This window comes from Anser anser (genome assembly GCF_964211835.1).
Source record: "Anser anser genome assembly, chromosome: 4".
In the NCBI taxonomy this organism is placed as follows: Eukaryota; Metazoa; Chordata; class Aves; order Anseriformes; family Anatidae; genus Anser; species Anser anser.
In genome coordinates, this window is record NC_139724.1 from 23,639,050 (window position 1) to 23,648,099 (window position 9,050).

Below are 9,050 nucleotides of genomic sequence, written 5' to 3' on the forward strand. Positions count from 1 at the left end.
CTTAATCCCTTGTGTATCTAATAGTCTTTCAACACTTCCTTTCTCAATCTCACCCAGATGTCACTTTTATGCAGATAGTGCAAGGATTTAAGTTCCTTTCACTGCTCAGAATATAGAGGCTTCTCCTTAATCTCATGACCTCTTTTTTTTTTTTTTCTTCTTCTTCTTTTCCTTCAACACAATTTGAAGGGGTTTTGTAACACTAAAGCAAATGGTACTTAATGCTTCTAGATGTCATGCTGACCAAGGGTTAGCAAAATAGGTAACAGGTTCATAAAAGGAGATGGACAGACTATACGCCTGGCAGAAATATTTTGCTAAAAGAATTTAATCATCAGTGTTTTTTTTTTTTTAATATAAAATAGAATAATGCATAGTTTCAGAAATACTATAGTTTTTCCCTGTGTAAACTATTTTAATATAATATTCTCTGCTTTTTTTTTTTTTTTTTTTTTCTGAGTTCTCTGTGATCCTTGAGGTCTCTAAAGATTTAGAAGTGTTAAATGACAGTTATATAATTCACCTATCATGTTTTCCCCCCTGTAGATATGTAGAAATAGACAGCAGTTTTCCTCTAGTAATTTGGTACAAGCCCCTGGAAATTTGTGCCATGAAAAGTTAATCATTGAAAATAACTGAAATGTTGAATTGATTGCTCCTGTATTTATGAAGATACGTGTAAAAGGCACATATAAGAAATAATCATTCTAATCATCTCATTTTTTAATATCTCAATTTATGTCGATACTCAATATTTAATGTACACCTTACGCATTGAAACTAGTATAAAATGTTTATACATATTTTTGAACTCTATAAACACTTTTGAAATGTTATTATGAATCAGTAAATACAGTAGTTTCTTCTACTCTAGATGTGTTCTATAATGTACAAATATTCTTTATACTCTACTAATATTCTAATGTTCTTTATATAGATTTCTCCACTTGTATTCTCTTATTTAAAGTCTTTAAATGCATAGTTTTAGCTTTAGCAATATGACAAGGATGGCAGACTTACTGTGAGACACATGAATCCTTCCAGAGTGCTTTTTAAATTCCTACTGCAATAGTATTGTGTAGCACCCATCACATGGACACTTTTGAGACGAATGGCAGCATATCACTTCTTTTCTAAACATTTCTGAACTACTTCAGGAAGTTAACTTTCTGAGGTTTTCAGCAGCTGGTAGAAATCTAGCCCTTCAGATAATATTTAACTTGCCTCAGTTGCCACCAAATAAAGAACCAGTAGCTTATATGGAGTCAGCATTTGAGAAGTCTCTTCGTTGGATTTTTCTGAGGTCCTTGCTTCAGAAGACAGAATTTTCCTGTGTGCTTGGCAAAGTCAATTAAGAATGTATTCCTTTCTTTCTTCCTCTGATCTCTCCCTAAGAGAGGCCAAATGCCTCTACAAGCAACTAGTTGTAGATAAATGAAAGTTCTACAAACTACAGGGGAATTGGGGTAACCCAAGCTCTTCTTCTTAGAAATTGTAAGCACATCACTGTGGAAAAATAATTTTTATATGGAAAATTTCTGTAAAGAATAAAGATGATTAATATCATGAAGAGCGAGAGCACATTCCTGTATCTAATGCATCACAAGTGCTTAATCCAACTTTTACTATTGCCACCTTGATCCTGCTGAGCGTATAGAGCTGCCCTTCATTACCCGTGCTCAAGATGTGATTGCATTGCTTTGAAGTGGCAAATATCTGTGGGGTAAATGTATTTCCTGTTTGTATACAGGAATCCTTGTCTATATAGCGTAAACAATATGTAATGTGTTTCACAGGGCAAATTCCATAATTACTACAAACTACTTTTGAATGTTCCTGAGCTAAATTACTCTACCCTGTATTCTGTATAAATAAGACAGAGACAGAATATTAGACATTAAATTCTGGTCTTAAATCCACATCATTGTGTCTCTTCATTTATACAGGCAAATTAAGTAAATAACATCATATGGGTTAGAAACATAGCAGTGGACTACACCAGCAGAAAAAAATGTTTGCAGCATCCCTGGGACATTTACAACCATTCACTGGAAAAGTTCTGAGCTTAAACTGAAATAAAGCATTGCAGAATCAATACTTATTTTAATATTAAGGAAGGGTTATCAGGATTTTGAAGAGAGAGATTAGTGACAGTCATTTAATGCCATTATTGCTTTAGTAACTTTTTTTCTCTTTCCTGTTTCTTCCTTCTATTCTACTTTCATGTGTCTCAAAACTCAGTACAGTCATTTGTCATGACTCCTACAGGAATCAACAAATACAACAAATGGAAATCTCTTCTGAACATATTTTGAATATTAATTGAATACATTTGACCTGGCTGTATGCAAACTTGCAAACTGCTTTTATGTTTGTCTTCTTCTTTTGTATTGCTCCTCTGTTCTGGCTGATCAATAATTGCATACTCTTGTCTCTCTGTAAAACTATAATTTTTTGAAAATAAAACCTTCTCTTATTTTCTGTTCCTAAATGTCTTGTCTTGCCTATATCAAAAGCTTGTCTGTAAAGGTGCTACTGTAACATATGATGTGGTATATAATAATAAAAGCTTGCAACTATAGCATATAATACTATAACATATAAAGAACCTCTGTCCACCCCTGAAGACCCATCTGCTTTTTCTCCTCTCTTTCTAACCATGTTTTTCCTCTGTTCTCTCCACCACTCTTCATCTTTTGTGTCTTCTTCCTTCTCCATTCCCAACACAAGTTTTTTCTATTAGCTTTCATTTCTTTTGTCCTCTTCAAGTCATATTTTCACTACTTTAAATAAAAAATCATGTGAAAATAAGGGTCCTTTATCTTTCACTTCATTTGTATGCACACTACCTGGGATAAGGTCTGTCTCTTGCACTTTATTATTCATTTATGCCATTGGGGTATCCTAGTAAAAAACTACCTGAACAAAGCTGGTGCCCTAAGGCATCTTAGGAAAAGTTTGCTTACTGATTTGTTTGTTCATTTAGTTGTATTTTTATTTGGCATGGATTAACATCCTGAAGTGCACATTTATTTGGCTGTACCTGAGGGGTCTGATATAATTACCTGACTTAATATGGGAGTTCAAGGCTGATGGCCTAGAGTTTTTCTGAAGAAAACCCTTCTTTCTGTCTTCTCAAAAACACAGTTTTCTAAAATTCTGTTAGTTTGATGCCCTAAGCTTTTTTGCACCAAGGGCACCTTGTCAGCTGAAACTTAAGGAACTAAAGTGATGCTCTCAGATATTATTTGAGTTGCATGGCCTTGGGGCTTCCTAAAGCTAAGATGGCTGCAAAAAAAAGATAAATTTATGTACCAAAGACATTTTTTTTCTGTTGGACAAACTAATGCCCTCATACCACAGACTTATACATGGACCTTGAAAGAGAGAAAGAGACATTCTTTAATACCAGATGCCCTTGGAACTGCATTTCTCCTGATATAAAATGATGCCCCAAAGCCATTAGGTATATCTTACAGTACCCAATTCCATAAAAGTAGCAAAAAGAGTTTCTCTGCACTTGGATAATATAAAGTTATAAATTTTGTATTTAGGCACATATATATTTTGAAATAATACTTATTAATGTTATTCTTTTTACCTCTAGAAAACAAAAACAAAACCAAAAACAAAACAAAACAAAACAAAACAAAAAAAAGGAAGGATGGGGGTGGAGGGAGGGAACTCCAAAGCACCAAACCCAATGCATTTTGTATTCTTTCCCTGCAGTTAGAAGGTACCATCCAAGGATAAAGGTTTGGTGATTTCTACTTTTGGAACTTATATTGTCAAAGAATGTAAGTGTTGAGGGGCAGAATCTTACAAGAATTCTAGATAAGGAGAAAGAATGTTGACAAATGGGAGTTTCTTCAATGTACTACTGCTATGGGTCTAAGGAAATCGTTCTTTGTCGATTACCTTTTCACTATTTTACCGAGCAATTCTACAGCTATTCCCTTCAGTCATTTTTTTTTCTCCTGAAAAAAAAATAAAATAAAAAATAAGAATGAGATATAAATCTCAGTTTGAAACAGAAGGAAAATAATTTGTAAAACAGCTCTTAATGAATTATATAACTAATAAATCTTTGCAATTCAATGTGTACTTCAAATGTATCAATGCAGTTTAATTGTTTTTAACATAAGTCCATTTATACTGCATATGTTCAGGTCTACGCAAAAGGGCCTTGATTTAACTGGTCTGACCAAAATGAGTGTGAAGCTTTCTGGGCTTTGTTCTTTCTTCTGGAAACATAAATTTTGAGTGATAAAGCATTCAAAGAAATGTAGATGGTCCTAGGGTAGGTACTTCTGTTTTTATATGTTTTAGAAAGAGTCTTTCATGTCTCGTTATGACCTCAGATTGGTTTTACGCTGCTGTAAACTGATTTTGTGGACAACTCTTCATGTGATAATTATTAATAGTAGCAAGTCCAACCTATTTATCTGTAAGTGAGAAGAAAGATATTTCTTAAGTCTTATCATAGCTGATGGTTCACAAGTAATTTTTTATTCTTTAATGTCCACACCGTAAGGACTCTAGAGCATTCAAAAATGATTTCAATGAAATTATTACATATCGTTAAATAGCAATTGATCTTATATGCTTGAAACTTTAATTGATATCTTTTGTTAAATTTGTGCAAACAGTATTGGTGGCTTTCTAATACTCTATAGTCTTATATATAACCAGTCCTAAGGTTTCATTTCTCTTGAAAAATGAATCAAGAAAATGCCTCTAAAGCTAATACAGAAAGCCTGTTGCAGCCAGTTGTGGTTGTTTTGTTGTTGTTGTTCATTTTTGTTTGGTTTTGCTGTCATTGTTTGTTTCTTTTCTGAAGATATATATATATACTGATAATTTTTGTTTGTTTGTTTTCTGCTAAAAGAAAGCATATGTAAATTAAATTTGATATACAAATTATAAGAGATCAATGTATTTTGTGCCTTCTATATTTCCGGATATGATTTTGGCATTCAGCAGAAAAACAAATGTTAAAGTATGCATATTACATTTGCAAATATTTTTATAGTCCATCTAATATATTTGGGTGCTATAAGTAGTGATTCATGGGTTGTTTAAAAAGTCATCTATAAATTACGTTAAGTATTGCATTTTTTTTTCTCCTTTATTTAAATACCAGACATAAGAACTGGAAAGTTAAATTCATATGAAAGCTATGTTCAGTATAGAAATGTATTACCAGTCACACTATATAATCTCTAACATGCCTGGGAGTTAGGTGACGCTGAAAGAGACTGCTGTTTATCAAAACTCCCTACATAAAATATTTGTCTTATTATCTACCAGCTAAAGTACATAGACTGGTGATATTCAATGAAGATTTTGCAATGTCTGTATGTATAAAGTCATATAAATCTTTGTTATTAGCTCCACAGTTTAATAATAACAAAATCCACTGAAAATATTAAAAGTACATACACGTACATGTTTATGTGCATATATAAAAAAAGGTGTGTGTGTGTATCTATGTATTTTGCTCCTCTTTCCTCAAAGATTTTAGACTTGGTAAAGACTCGGTATTCCATAATATTAAGTTCAAATATATCTGTGTTCTACATTTTTTCCCCCATGTATTTGAACAAATTGAGCTAGAAGAGAAGTACTTGAAAATTCTTTGAATCTTACAGGGCAATATTTCATTAAATGCAATACTTTTGGAATTTATGTATTTCTCTTCCTTCCTTCCTTCCTTCCTTCCTTCCTTCCTTCCTTCCTTCCTTCCTTCCTTCCTTCCTTCCTTCCTTCCTTCCTTCCTTCCTTCCCTCCTTCCTTCGTTCCTTCCTTCCTTCCTTCCTTTCTTCCTTTCTTTCTCTTCCTTTCTTTTTGTTTCTCTCTTTCTCTCTCTCTTTCTTTCTTTCTCTCTCTTTCTTTCTCTCTTTCTCTCTCTCTTTCTTTCTCTCTTTCTTTCATCACCTCACAAAACTTTTCTTGTAATTACATTTCAGGGTCCAATCACAAAGACATGTTATCTAAGCCCTCCTAGAAGATTAAAATTTAGATGTCCATGTTCAGAACTGAGGTTTCAAGGTCAGTAGTGCTTACAAGTCATCTCCTCCTTAAGGCATCGAAACTGTATACATCAAACAAGCTGGTTTGGTTTTGCTTTTAATCTTTAATTTAGGCTTTAAGAGCCCTGGTTATTTGCTCACTTGGAAGTTTTTAAGCCTTTACTAAACTCATATGCAAAAATAGTCATGATTCAGTAGCTGGACATTTTTTTCCATCCTTTTCACCCTGAGAAACCTCACCTGGAATGAGAGCATTCATACTGAAACCTGTTTCTTTCTTTCTTGTAAAATATCCTCTTTCTCTCTCTTCATTATCTTGATCCAAGATTTGCACATTCATCCAGAGTATGGGAAATCTAGGTACAATTTAACCTTTTCCTGAGTTAGTTGAAATCCATATCTCCCATTAAAATGTTTTATCCTGTAAGTATAGGCAATTTTCACAGTTTTCTGCTAAATATGTTACATTATGCAAAAGCATTGCTGATTTATTGGGCCAGAAAGAAAGGATAAGACAGAAGGCTTCCTTTTCAGTACTTTTAAAGTAAGTTGTTAGGAAGGGAAAATCTAATTTCTCATCATCCACTCTGCAAGACCTGTATTTATTTTTTCATGCAAAGAAGTCATCAGAAAATGTATCTACACAGTGACTGGGGAAGAAGGAAAAGTATTTAATGTAGTACTTAGTAAGGAACACTAAGAAGGCTGGATTTGGGTGTACTTTTTATTAGCTGCTCAGTCTTTCCAGGACTAACTTCTGTCATTTAAGTGATAACTTTGTGTATATTTTGAACTCTCTTTCTGGGTTCTGGATCCCAGCTTGAAGTTAAGTACCATGACTGTTCAGGCTTTATGGAGCCTGAATGTCTTTTGTGTTTACTTCAATGCAATTTTAAATCACAAGCAAAGCCAAATCCACTAACCAGTTCAAAATATATAGAACCAAACCAGACCAGCTGAATACAAGTGAAAAGACGTTCCCACACTTTCATACTAGAAACAGCCATGTGAAATTACTTACCACAAAGTCCATGACAGGAAGCAGTTTCCCATCATGTTGTGAAATGATGGGCAACAGATCTGGCATGTTACAGTCTAAAGGGAGGAGTGAGTTTTGCAATCCCACAGAAAATGTTAAACTGACAAGTTAAAATGGTGAAAATATTTTTGACAACATGTAATCTGACAAAATATACTGTTTTTCAAACTCAAGACATTCTGCAGTGATTTATTGATTTTTATGAAGATTTTTGTAAAGAGACTTTGACATTTCACCAGATTGCTTTTGACCAGAAGGACTGACTTAGAACCTGAGCATCAAGTGACCCATTTCTGTTTCACTCAAAATCACATGAAAGTTTTGTTTTCTTTCCAAAATAAAACAAGTAACCTTTAAAGCTGTTAAAGATGCATAAAAACTGTAGTTGTGTTATGATAGTCATTTGTCTTTTTGTCTTTGAGTCTTTTGTGCAGGTAGATCCCATTTAATATCTGTATCAGTGACATAAGCAGTGGGATTGAGTGCACCCTCAGCAAGTTTGCAGATAACACCAAGGTGAGTGGTGCAGTTGATACAAGAGAAGAAAGAGATGCCATTGAAAGTGACCTGGGCAAGCTTGAGAAATGGGCCTGCATAAACCTAATGACATTCAACAAGTCCAAGTGGAAGGTGCTACACCTGTGTTGGAGTAACCCCAGACAGGAGTACAGGCTGCGAGAAGAACTCATTGAAAGCAGCCCTGCAGATAAGGACTTGGGGGTTCTGGTGGATGAAAAGCTTGACAGGAGCCAGCAGTATATGCTTGCAACCCACAAAGCCAACTACATCCTGGACTGCATTAACAGAGGGGTGGCTGGCAGGCTGACGTTAGGTGATTGTCACTCTCTATTCTGCCCTTGTGAAGCCTGACCTGGAGTGCTGCATCCAGGTCTGGGGCCCCCAGCACAAGAAGGATGTGGGTCTGTTAAAGCAGGTCCAGAGGAGGGCTATGAAGTTGTTCAGAGGGCTAGAGAACATCTCCTATAAAGAAAGGCTGAGAGAGCTGGGGCTGTTCAAACTAAAGAATAGAAGGCTCTGTTGAGATTTCATTGCAGCGTTTCAATACTTAAAGGGAGCTTATAAAAAGATGGAAAGCAACTTTTTATTGGTCAGACAAAGACAGGACAAGGGAGAATTGCTTTAAAGTAAAAGAGGAAAAATACAGGTTTGATCTTAGGGGGAAATTCTTCACTCAGATCATGGTGAGGCACTGGCACAGGCAGCCCCGAGGAGCTGTGGCTGCCCCATCCCTGGAGGTGTTCAAGGCCAGGTTGGATGGGGCCCTGGGCAACCTGATTAGTGGGTGGCATCCCTGCCCGTGGCAGGGGTTGGATCGAACTAGGTGATCTCTAAGGTCTCTTCCAGCCCAAGCCATTCTGTGATTCTGTGAGGGGCTGAGGCCAAACAGTAACTAGTTTTGGAGCTTCCAGCTATGTTTTGTGTTTAAAGAAAGATATTCTACCTGATAAATCACTGGCTTTTGTTCAGCATTACTTTCAAAGATAATCCTTTATTGCATACTCCTGATTTCTTCTTTTCTATGCTTTACCTTTCTTGTCTCTGCCTCATTCTCTCTTCCCTGTTTATTACTTTTCTTCTTTCCTCTGTAAGTTACCACAGTCACTTCCTCAGTGTCTCCACTAATTCTTTCTCTGCTTCTCTCCCTCTTCATTTTGTACAGCCCTAATTTCTTGTTTATGTTCTTGGTTAAAGTATGATCTTTTAATATTCTGATAATTTTTCTCTTAATCAAAAAAATCTAACAAGATTTTTAGTACCTTAAGAAAAAAAAAATCAGTCCTTAAAGTCAGTCTGTGCACTTCTAACACACTTCAAATTTCTTTCAACTCAATGTTTAAAACTTTTTTACAGCCAATGTCTAAAATAGAAAGCCCTCTGTGAATTTCAGGTCCTTCTGAAAAGCACTAGCTACCATTAAAAATAAAAAATCATTTGCATGCAGAAAAGCCTAAAATACT